This window comes from Melospiza melodia, chromosome 2, assembly GCF_035770615.1.
Source record: "Melospiza melodia melodia isolate bMelMel2 chromosome 2, bMelMel2.pri, whole genome shotgun sequence".
NCBI classification, from domain to species: domain Eukaryota; kingdom Metazoa; phylum Chordata; class Aves; order Passeriformes; family Passerellidae; genus Melospiza; species Melospiza melodia.
The window spans coordinates 23,904,492-23,917,945 of record NC_086195.1 but is presented as its reverse complement, the minus strand read 5'-3'; positions in this window follow the sequence as shown (position 1 = coordinate 23,917,945).

Sequence of the window (13,454 nt, the reverse complement as noted above, 5' to 3'; positions counted from 1 at the left end):
TCAAGATTCAGTGAGACGTGGTTTTCACAAAATTATTTGAAGAGTACAGGTAGCATTTATTTGGCAGTATTACAAATACTGCATATTTTAATCTCATTACATTACAGAGGATTTTTATTTCTTCAAATCAGTATTTATTTTGCTGAACATAATATGAAAACTTTGATAATTGTTCAAAGTTTTTTGAGAGAAAGATTTTAACTTTAGATCAGGTTCAAAGGTTGAAAATTTTATCTCCCCAGCCATACCCAGGGATTTTAAGAAGGAAAAATCTTTAATTAATTATAATATAATCAGATCACAGCTTTTCTTGGATAAATCCATTTAAAGTGTGTTTCACAGTTTGGTCTTGTTTTATGAAATCAATTATATACATTTTCTGTTTAAACTCGTGTATGATTTGGAGTCAGTAAGAACAAAAGAAACCTTAAAGCGCTTTGTTGACTAACAAAAAGTTAAGCTCATTCTTAACAGTAAGTGCTTTACTAAATTGAAACTCTGTGGGAGTGATTCAGGCAGAAATCAGTAGTGAATTAGCCCTGGCTGACCATGCAGAAGGCATCAACTTAAGGCCTTAAGAAGCAGAATGCTAAGAAATAAAACATCTAGATAAGTTATGGTGAGACGCACAGGATTATGGGTTACGTTAATATAGGTTAACTCATAGTTTCTATACAAGGTTGTGTGTTAATGATTGATTCATTGGTTTTCTGTATAGAATCACGTTGTTGTTCATAGGTCCTTCATTCTGTTACCAAGGTTGTATAATGTTCTGTTCCCTGTAATATTGGTCTTCTGTTGGCTGCCCCCCACAAGGTGTTACCTCCTAGGGCTACTGTGTTCAGCTTCTGTTTTTGTTATCTGCCTTAATAAATTACCTTTTGGGCAACTGCAGTCGTACCCCCTCATTTACTGCACCGGTAGCCGCAGTGCTGCCCTGGCAATGCTCATCTTGGCTGAGCCGGCGATCCAGCGCTATCGCCAGACTGTGATAAAGCGCCAACCCTGAATCAGGGTGGACCCCGCTTCTCAAATTGGGTCAACCGGACCGTGACAAAACTCCTCTAATTTTTTTTCCAGTTGCGATGAGACTAGAGTGAAAGAAGAAAAAAAATTACCTTTGATCTCATTGAACCATTAAAAAAAGAGGTATGGCTCTCTAGGAACCTATTGTACCAAATCAGGCCAATTCAGCAGAATGAAGCTTCAAACCACAGATTCATATTACACGTAGGACTAATTTCACTGGGTGTGAAATTGTTTTTTTGCTAATCCAAAAAGCATGAAATAAGCACTGAGCAGGGAATATCTCATAGAAATAAAGTGCCACAGTGATGGTTTTTGACAGCAAGTAATGATTAGGGAGAGGGAAAAGGTGTTCTCATGACACAGGATTGCTGCAAACTAAAAAATTCGTTTTGCACCTCTCCAGTTTATTATTTTCCAAAGGAGTACTAAATCTTGATTTTACAAAGCAGTAAAAAAAATGTCAAACAATTGATGCAAAGCAAATATGATATTAGAAATTTGTATTTTTGTGGGTTTATAGATTTGCTGAAAATAGGAATAAATGTCTTGCCAAATGAACTTTACAGTGCAGTGGTGAGAGTAGAGTGATGAGAGTACCATCCTACCCATCCTCATACTAACATTCTCCACCTGCGAAGTAGGCTCAGGGCTGGCCCTACTAGTAGCCTCAACCTGAACCCACGGCTCCCATCACCTACAAAACTTCAACCTCCTACAATGCTACAAATCATCGCCCCAACTGCAGTTCTCCTCCCCTTAATCCTCCTCTCCTCACACAAACACCAATGAGCTAACATCACATTATACAGCCTACTGATGGCCACTGTCAGCCTCCAATGACTCACACCAACATATTACCCAAACAAACCCCTGAACATCCATTGACCAAATCTCCTCCCCCCTGCTAGTCCTTTCATGCTGGCTCCTCCCCCTCATAATCATAGCGAGCCAAAACCACCTAGAACAAGAACCCATCAACCGCAAACAAATCTTTGCCACAAGCTAGTAATCCTAGCTCAACTATTCACTTACAGTGCAGTGCAGAAATAAAATGCTGGCAAATGATGCATCACTGGCGCATGTAGATCTCTGTGTTAAGGCCTCCCAAATATTTCCTATTAGTTCACACATCAATATAATCTAAAGGAACTGGGTTCCTTCTCATTACATATATAACGTAATTTGTCACTAGAAGTGACTATGCATCAAGTATCTCAAAATAAAATAGCAGTGATAAAAATATCCTGAAAAAATTCTTTGCATGAGATGGAGGTCTGCCTCATTTCTAAGAATTCTCAGTGTTTCTGCTGAAGCTGTGACAATCCCTCAAGGCCATGAGAATACCTACTCTGTGGTAAAGCCTCATAAATTCTTAGAAGGGAATTATTTTAAGGTGGGGAAAACTATGACCTCTGGAGCCCTTCAAAACCTCTTACTATATACCACAGAAAGATTTCTGCTAATTTCTGTATGTCTTTATTTAGCAAAGCTTTATATCATTACAGTAAAGAAGTGCTTACATAATAGCTGTTATGAAATTCTTATATGTTCCTCCAAAAAATAACTCAAATTATTAACTTACAATTTATTCTTAGATTTTCACTTTTGTAAAATGTAAACATGAACATAAAATAGTATACAAATTATTTCATTCTGATTCAGTTTTCCTGGTGTTATCTAGATGTGTGCTAGTGAAAATGAGACATTTTTAGAGTAGTTCATTTACCCAACCCAGGCAGCTTTAAAACAAGATTAGAATCACAACTTATATTGTCATGTTGCAGTTTGAAACAAAATGTTTCAAATTTAAACTAAACATTTATTAACGGTCTAAAATTTTCCTTCTGAAAATATATTAATTACCTGAGTGTCTCTTTGAGTTATGCTTTCCCCTTATAAAAAGTATATAATTGTGATCTATAGTGCCATGATGTATTTTTGTTTATCTTTTAGAAATCTCATAAAAGAATTAAATTTTTTCACTGGGTTTTGAAAACAGGCACATTTATTTCATATAGAAAACATTTTTCTGAAGAAAACCCAACTTTGTGAGTGCAAGTGAATTACCTGTTTTCTATTATTCCTCTGTAAAATTCTGTCTGTTTGTCCCTGAAGATCATGATTATTTCTGTGGCATAAAAAGAAGAAAGAGTTAGTACTGCTAACTACACTAACATAGTACTGAAAACAGAGTTGCAGACCCCAGTGGGCTGAGCAAGGAACTAGTAGTCATCTATGAGGGAGTGCAGGTCAGAGAAGGCAAGGGCAAGTGTGGTGTGGGCGAGGCTAAGAATTTACATTTGATCGGCAAATTATTAATGCACAGAGTCAAGATGGAAATGCAGGTGCCTTGTCATCTCAGCCATTGGGGTAAAATGAGATTCAGGCCAAGTTAAGCAGTCATCAGCTAATTGTTTCTTTTTCCCTCAGCCCCTTCCACTTGTCCCCTCAGCTGTGCAACCACACAGTGAAGAGTCCTGGCAAAGCCATCGGACTGAAAAGTGATGCCATAGAAAGGGAAAGCTTTTTCCAGCCTCACCAGTTCCTTGGTTTGGGACACCACACTTTTACAATAATAGTACTCCCAGAAAGATGGAAGAGGTGATCAGGAAAAGAGGAGGTAGGTGAGCCATATGTGATGGTGCTGGAGCTGAAGAAACCCACATAAAATAATGACCTAACAGACCATTCTTTTCACTCTATGTCTTGCTGTTGACTCTCTACAGAATATAGTGGAGGCACTTGTATTCTAAGTCTAGATGTAATCCAAAGCTGGTTTTAAGATCCCGTGTTCTTAAAAACAGAACACCTTATGTTTGTTTATCGACGGTGGTTACGAAATTGGTTGTTGTACCTAGGAAATAATCTGGTTCATCAAAATTAATAAGAATAGTCAGAAAAGGTACAAAGGTAGTGAAACCTGTTTTTGGTGATTTCTAGCATTCTTAGGACTTCATTCACAGTTGAATTGCAAACTGTAGTCTTTGACAATAAACTTCATGGTTTATTGTCAAATTCCAAGTGATTTCACTTGTATTGTATTTCTTTTGCATTACTCTGGTACATTATCCACCTTTTGCAACATGGACATGGTGTTTTATTTATTTTTCTTCTTATTTTAACCTTATTGTTGAAAGTATTTGCAAAGACCCTGTCTTCATGTCATTGAAAAAGAAAGCTCACATTTTTACATCTATTTATTTTGCTGGAGTTCTATTACAGCAGTATCTCAAATTTAACTCAAGATCTTGCTAATCTTGACTTCTTTTTATTATTTATAGTTCTTTACTAACTTCATTTGAAACGCATTGTTACAAATATTGGACATCCATATGAATTTTTCAACAGTCATTATCAAGGTGCTATTATATTTCCTGTGGTTTTTTGATATTTTTCAATCCTCTTCCCTTATTTAATATCTCTGTTTTTTCTTGATTTAACAACCTCTTTTCTTCTGCAATTGTATGTCACTATTTATAATAACATAATATAACATAACATGACATATGAAATCTATCATGGTTGTTGATTTGAAGCCTAAAGCCTGTGGTACCCATCTGAACTTCACTGTGTTATGTTCTTCCTCAGGAAATATTTAGCACTTGTATTTCTCTATATTTCTCCTTAAACTTTTGTCTATTTCATTATTCTGGAATATAAACATTTTGTAGCAGACCTGTCACTATTTGTTTTTTGGTAGCCTAAGAATTTACTTATCCTGCATTCCATCTATTTTTCAGTTCTGTAAACCCTAACAATTTCTGGCATATTTCATTCATTCCCACTCACAACTGTTTTTCCTTCTGGTGATTTAGATTTATTTCACCTTCTGTAGTCACATTTGTATCAGTTTTTGTAATGCATATGTGTATTTAAAAGGTGTTGGTATAATGATAATTCAATATTTTAGTTATTTTGCAAGAATATAAATATTTAACAGAAGTTCTATGCCCCAGTCCTCTTCTATCCTCATCCATTTCACATATATGTATATTATCAACTGAAACCTTATTTTTTTGTTTGGCAAAATTCTCTTTGTGTGAATATTGTGTTGATTAATTATTGCTCTGAGTGATGATAAATGAGCATAGTGTACAGCTGGGTCTTCCTAGAAAGTATAAAAAATACAAAAAAAATTTAATTTTTTTTTCACTGTGAAGTATGAAAGAGAATCTATACTTATTCTTAATCAAGATTTTGGAAACAGTGAAGGCATGCAAATATCCAACTGACAGGCCTTTTTTGACTGTGGTGCAATGATGGATAGTGCAGCAATGCTACTTCTGTGTTTAACAGGTGAATTTAATCATTATTTAATTAAAGCTATATTAATTAAAAATTCAGCTGAAGAGAAGGAATATGCTGACAGAGTATGCTATAAGCTGTGTAAGTTATTATAAAGTCAGCTGCTTTAAGTGCATCTCTCAGCCCAAGGTATCCATTTCCCCCTCTGGCCTCACTGTGTTCTTCACAAGACTGGATTCACCTCACTACTAAGCTTTGTCTGGCAAAAGACCCTGAAGAAAAGCCCTGCACAGAAGATATGAAAAATTAAGAGAAAGAGCTTCAGGCTTCCTAATCTTTTCATGTTGAGAACAGCCCTGGTTTTTGATCCCAGCATCACTAGTGCCAGAAAACGGACTACTCAATAATTATTTCTTCTTTTCTGTGGGATTCCTCTGACTATGACATTTTTGTACCAAATTAAAGAGGCTGGGTGATGTCAGAGGAGCAACAAAGCCAGTCTTGTGCACTGCACAGAGGTAGAAATGTACATGCCAGGTCTCCTCCCAAGCTAACTCTCAAAAGAAATCAAGAAGTTGTAGAGTTTCAAAAATAATTGTTGCCTGGAGTAATGGAAAATTCACAGATCAAATTATATATTTCCTGGTTCTATGAGTGCTCTTCACAGTTTTTGACAAATGCTAATTGAAAAGCAGAATTCAGGTACAATTCAGGCACAATTTCTTACACATCTTCCATAGGGCTTAGCAGCACTGGACAGTTTAATATTGTCTAGCAGATTCCCAGGTCCTTATTAATATAAGAATGAAGCCTATGTCAAATTGTTTGCTTGAGAACAATTCTTTTGATCTTGTTTAGCATTTATAACTAGAAAACTTAAAAGTGAAGCTGGTTTAGGCAGCTGCAAGAATGTTCTAGACTTTTTTCATATTATTTCTAATTAAATGCTCTTTCCCTCAGACCTGATTTTTTATTTTTTTTAACTAGCATTTAACGTTTATATTCTTCTGATTAAATTATGCTGAATGAATGCTGTGTTCCTTTTCCTCTTTTGTTCTCTTTTCACATTTGTTACAGAGTCTTGATTGATTTTTAAGATCATTGTTACTGCTTTGGATTGCAGTAGGCAGCAGACTTTGATAAATGGAATGGCAATGACAGTGGCTGGAAAAATGTTCTCCTCTAATGCCTAGAAGTTATCTACTCATCTGGTTTTACCAGGAAATAAGTTATCCTTGTTTTAAAATAATCATACTAAAATAGTGCTTTAAGGTAATTTCTTATGAGGATTGATTTTAAGGCTGCTATAGTTAAGACTGAAAATTCACTTTGGGCTCCTAAATTAAGGTCTGAGTTTTATTAGTGCTCAGTGTCTGCCAGTTCCACCCAAGACAGTTGCTGTATACTGTACAACACCAGAAAATCATATTATTATTCTTCCTATGTGGATATAGGAAGCTAGTTTTAGATTTGATTAAATTAGAAAATCTCACACATTTTATTTTTGCATTTTCAGAAATAATTCACATTGGGCTTAAATTTTTAAGGATGTGACCTCTTTTGAAAGGACAGAGATGGTTCCATGCAGTGATCACTGGAATTAAGTGGAAGTGACAGTTGTAAAAATATGATGTTCATCCTACTCCTTAGGCTTTAAAATTTTCACTGAATTGTCCTTTTTTCAAATTAACAGAAACAAAGCAGATATTTTTATCACAGTAATTCAATAAATCATGACTAGCATTTTATGCTAAAACTTCTGTTGATAAGTTACTGTGTGTTTTTTAAAAATAGTTAATATTTAAATTATTTAGATGCCTTATTTTTTGCCTTATTTTAGAGAAACTGATATTTTTTTTAATACCTATGTCTGATCATGTATACAGTTGTAGGACATGTTCTACCTTTAACTTATGTACTTTTTTGCCAGAAGATTCTATGGTCCTTGGCATGAAGAGCCTACACATTGCTACTATAATTACTCACTATGTAATCCAGAGCCTAATAATCATATATAAATTCCCTACTAATTACCCTGTAATCTACTATTTGTTGATTAGAAGAGCATGAGATGAGTATTTCTACTATTATTAATTTCAATTTACATTATAATTATAGGGCTGTAACAATTTTTCTTGTTTGCTCGCTTGGCTATGCTGTGCGGCCTTTTGTTGTGTTAATAAAATGCTGCCTTTTTATGTTCATCCATTTTAATCCATACCCTGCCAGCTTCTCCTTGCATGCACTTCTAGCCTGCATTGTTCTTGGGCTGGTACACAGACAGGTCACTTCACCAGGTCATTCTTTGTTTTCCCTGAAAATCACTCAGGCAAGTTTATGTGAAATAGTTATAATGCTCTCTCTGGTTTAAATATAGAGTGAAGCCCTGCCCGTGCTGAAGGAAAAACACAGGGAACTGTTGCTCTGTGGAGCAAGAATGTACACATACCTGCTCTGAAGTTCAGGAGGAGGCAGTGTGGTTGGATACTTGGGTGAAGATGAAAGGGGAAAAAAACAAGGTTAATTTAATGGTAACGATATACTATAAACTGCCAAACAGAAGGAGTAGGTGTGGACGAAGCTATTTTTGTGCAGCCATGTAATGCATCAAAATAGCAGGGTTGTGGGAGATGGTTTTAATTAAGTTTGTATCTTTGAAAGAGTAATTTTGCTTCTCATACAAGGAATAATTACTAGTCGGATGGACACAATATTTTTATTCGAATAAATGGTTGCTACCAGCAGTTTTAGGTGTGATTCAAAGTAGCCAGACAATACCACTTGAAAATCCAAAGGCAGGAGACATAGTGATGTAAATGATTGTGATGTATTTGTGATTCCAGGAAGAGGCTGCATGTATGGAAGAGGAGGATAAAGATGGAAGTATAGCTCAGCAAAGAAGACAGCAAATTTAGTGTTGTTAGGTAGGGTCTCATGGGAAGATAGAATGAAAGAAGGATAACTATCAATGTAGAAAGCTATAACTTTTAAGTAAGGAATTAATTAAATTTTGCTACAGCAAAATACCTCAAATCCAAAAAAAAAAAAAAAAAAAGTGAGGAATTAATGAATATGATAAATTAGAGAAATTATCTGAAGTCAGTTAGATGCAATCCAATAAAGAAAAATGCATAGTAAGACACTAGAGGATCAAAAAAAAATCAATCCAAAGCCAAAATAATCACAAAGACAAAATAAGGAATCACTCTTTAGGCAGAAGAGAATAGCAGAGAAGCATTTTGAAGGGGTGCATATGCAGCATAATACATGTAAATCAATAGTTTGATGTGGTTAAAGAAAAAGCGAATTTCATTCTAGGAGGTATTAGCAGCTGTGTTGTACATAATACAGATAGTAGTTTTTCTGCTTTTTCCAGATCTGGTGAGGCCTCAGCTAAAATAGCATGTCTACTTTTAGGAATTATTCTCTGTGAATGATGTAGGCAAGTTAGAATAAGTTCAGGGTAAGCTAGAAATGCCAAATGAATTAGACAGTATGATCTCAGAAGATAATTTGAAAACATGGAGTTAATTTAGGAAAATAAGAGTGTTTAAGGGTAAATCCTCCAGTATATACAAGTTGTTGCATTGTGGTTTTCATCTGACTTCCATGTCCAGCATAGCACAAGGACAATATTGACTAAATTTGCAACAAGAGAGGGCTACGTTAAATAGGAAAAGAAAATAGTTAAAACACAGTGATAATTAATAACATGAACAAGCTGCCTAGTGTATAAATAGGGTTTCTATTATTAGAGGCTTTGAAAGAGAGTGTAGAAAAGCCTCCATTAAGAGTGGTCCAGCCTTCTTCAGTAGGGGAAGATAAACTTCATAATTTTTTTGTTCTTACACCATTCTAATATTTCCAGGTTGGTTGTGGTGGGATTTTTTTCAGTTGTTGTTTTTGGTGTTTTTGGTGTGTTTTTTTTTTTTTTTTTTGTTTTTTTTTTTGTTTTTTTTTTGGGGGGGGTTTTTTTGTTGTTGTTGTTGGTTGGTAGGTTTTTTTTTTTTTTTATTAATGGCAGTAATACTTTGGACTTTGGAGAGTATTTTACCTCCTTAGGAGGTTGACATGACTCAAAGTGGACCTACAAACTAGCTCAAATACATGGAAAATGTAGTGGTGGAATACATGAGTGAGTTTTATGCCTCCTTTGCTCTTACCAGCTTTTCTAATAAATCACGACATATAGTGTATAACCCCCAGAAACCACATAATCAGATGGAAAACACATTGAGTGAGTAGTATGAAATCACATAGCTCAGTTACGTCATGGTATTTGAAATGTTTGTAATTATGGGAGTTCACATTGATGTTCATAATTTAAAATTAAGTAATTTCCGCTTGAGTGCCTACCTTCAGATTAAACTTATAAATGAATCATTCAAATAAAATTTCTTCTTGTGAGTGATACATTATCAATCTTATTTGATGGTGATCAAATGTGGAAATTATCAGAAATAAATTTTAATTTAGTTGAATATAAATACATCCATATGACATTATACCTTTGTTGATCAGATAATGTTCTAAATAAAAAAACCCCACACACCATAAATATCAATGAGAGACTTAAGTTCATGAAAATTCTTGGAAAATCTGAACTCTAGAGCCTTCTTTATCTTAAATATTTTCAGTGTAAAAAGAAAATTTTGCTTACATCTCCCTATCAAGTGAACATCAGTCATGAATTACTGAGACACCATCACTCAAGAGTTAGCACTTTACAATGGAAGCCACCAGCACATAGCCAGGGTTATAATTAATACAAGGATCTAATTGTTGCTTTGCTCTGAATAAATGGAAAAATGATAATTTCATAGAGTGGAGGTCTTTATGGAATGAGTGATATATTAGTGCACTCTTATTGTATAAGATATGAGGAAAGATCACATTAATATACATATTTAGGATAATTTTACCATTAACTTCTGTCATGTGGAAGAAAATATAAGGGACATTTATTTTAATGATAAATAACCAATATTTTAAAAGCAATACATTAATTAGTAATAGGGCATGAAAGTAATAAGAAGGGATTATGCTTACAATGCTGTAAAATTTATTTCTTACAGGTACTTCACCTATAAGTATGGCTAATTGCTTAAATACAGTAGCAATATTCACAATGTTCATTTTTGAACTTTTGCTTGTAAAAATAGAGGTAGTGCATTGTGCTGAATTTCCCTCATCTTTTGCTGTCCCTTTCAAAATCCAGCCATTTTAGATTTTGAAGGACTGCCATACACAACCACTTGGTAGATTATCCAGATTTCATCAGTAAAAAACTTAAGATTCTATCACAAGATAAATAAGGGAGCTCCCATCATTGCTCACACTGCCCAGGCACTCTAGATGATGCATTTACCAGCTAGAATTAGGCTTGCAAGACAAAAAAGCCATTTAATTGGAAAATTCTGTGGAGTTAATAAAGAGAGAAAGCTTCTGTATTAGGCCTCTTCTCTGAAAGAGAGGATAGTCCTATGAAAACCTGTCTTTGACTTCTAGCCTCAGATGCAGAGGTGGAAAGTCCTGGACTGTCAGGTGGAAGCAAAGGAGGAGACTGATATTGAGCCCAGCAGACCTGGACCAGCATAGGGAGGAACCCAAACTTGTCAGCCAGGATCATCAGGGACAAATCAGGTTATTAGGGAAGTGTTGAGACAAAATGAACAAATTGGGAGTGAGATGCTGAAAGAGGGAAATCATCATTATGGAGTCAAGAAGAATTGAAAAGAAAAAAAACCAGGAAACTCCTGGGGAAAAGCCTGCTCTGGAAAAATTGGAGAAGGAGGAAAGTAGTGGGTAAAGACTGCAAAAGGCTTTGTGACTGTGGTCACGTGCTCCTCTTCAGAAATCAGGGTCAAAGTAGACACACATTGAATGTCATCAGCCTTCTATTGATGACCCATACTGACCATCACCATGATACAACAGTTTCTGTTTTATTTTGTGTTGCTTCAGTTTACATTTAAGAAAATACACACAGACAATGACACATAAAGGAAATAAAAAGTTTCCAAGTGCTCCAAATTAAGAGGTACCAAGCAGAGGCTAGTGTCTTATGTTAAAGTATTACATTTATTTGCATGACCCAGGACCTGGTCCCATGGGTCTGCTCTGGTAATGGAGGTGATTTTCATCATAGTGCCTTAAGTTTTATTTTAACAGCAGCTGGAGGCTTTGAAAAGTTACTGCTTTTATCTCTATTAAATAAACACAATCTACACTATGTACTGCAATTATTCATTGTATGTAGCCAAAGAATAATGAACATGTATTAACATCAATGCTAATACAGATGATATGGTGGGAGACGGAATCAAGATGGCAGAGTTGACCTTAATTTAATTCCTCGGCCTTTTCTGACAGCTTGATTTTATCCACTGAGTTCTTCTAGCCTGGACTATTCTTTGCCTTGACCTTAGATTCAGCAGTGTAAAATTGTCTGTGAAAAGTATGAATTATCATTGGTAAATATCTCTATGCAGTTGAACTGTTGAGTTTTTTGGGCTGAAGAGGACACTTTGTTTTACAAGCTGCTTTCTCGTTCAACTTTCACCAGAGCACTCTGTCTGGCAGAATAATTTTGCCTTAGTGGCTGATTTGTATTCTTCTTACAGCTTTATTGCTGTAGTTACAGAGTTTTTACTAGTTGCACTTGAAATGTGCATCTTGATTGTATTTGTGAATGAGAAGCACGTATTTTTGATTCAATTGTGCTCTTTATCCTTTACTTTTCCTTGATTTGCCCTCCTAGCATCATGGACAAGAGAAGCAATCTATCTATACACTTAGGGAAAGAAGTCCCTCATCACACCCCCTCAGTAAAAAGGAAAGAAAAAAAAACAGGAAAGAAAAGAAAAAACATAATTGATTGAAGACATAGCAGAAATTAATGAAAATTTCCTTTAAAATGTAAGAACAAGTAGAAAGTAAGAGTGCAGATGAGGAATGTAAGACACCTAGTGAAAAATAGTGTCTCATGAAGAGCGGGAATAGAAGAGGTTTTCTGATATCTGGAGGCCTCAACATTTGCAGAATGCAACATTAATTTTTCATGAACATTTCTTGTGTACAAGTTCTTTCATGAACATTCTTGTGTACAACTGGGGGAACATCTGTCATGATGTGTCCTTAAAGCTGTTGTGACAATAAAGGTAAATCAGAAACACAGACTAGCAAAAAAAAAAAAAAAAAACAGAAAACTGTTCTCTGGAAGCTGTAAAAAGCTATCCTATCCAAAACTTATTGTCTTCCTCTTTCATCTGAACATCTCTCTGCCCTCTGGGAATGCTGCTACCATGGGACTGGAACTGTAATCCCACAAGTCTGCTCCCATCATGAACCAGTACTTTATTTTGGTGACTATATTTAGCTTGTATACTACTTCATTCAATGTACCAAACACAAGTATTAGGGTTGCAAAGGATGTGACAAGACAAATGATCAAAAATACTCTGTTTAAATGCAATTTCACTCATGTTACAAAAATAGCTACATCAAAACCCTGCGGACAGTAAAAAATAAATAAATAAATAGTGCCAGAATAATTCAAGTGCTGGTAAATTTACTGTGTGGGAACAAAGAAAATGATTGAATGTACCATGATAGCTAAAACAACTGAACGGGAAAACCAATAAACAGACAGAAGTTGACTTGCTAATTATCACTACTAAGAAATGGTTAGTGAATTGTCTGTGTGCCAAATACAACTTTCAGAGGGTAGGGTACAGTTTATTCTACATTGCTTGCTCCATCCTTTCTCCCTCTTTTTCTTATGTTAAACAAATGAAACAAAATTATTTTCAAGAAGGTGGCAGCATCTGTTTTTAGTAAATAATGCTATTTCTGTTTTTTCTTTTTGTCTCCCAACAACAAAGTAATCTATTCAACTTTTCTTGAGGAAAGCATGGTCATAAAGTTGTCAGAAAACAGAAAGATAACTGTGGCACATTGTATTTATGCTGCAGTATTCATTACATATTAGAAAGCTGGAAAGCTTTCTGGGGAGGTGAGGAAGATTTATGTGCTGTCTCTCTGGAGCCAGCAGTAACCTCTTCTGGTGCAGTACAAACACATGGCCATCACTGACAATTTAAATACAACAGGTATACACTGCCTTCTTACAAAAATTGCATTCATATTGTATGGTAAGCACCATGAAATGCAGTGAATAT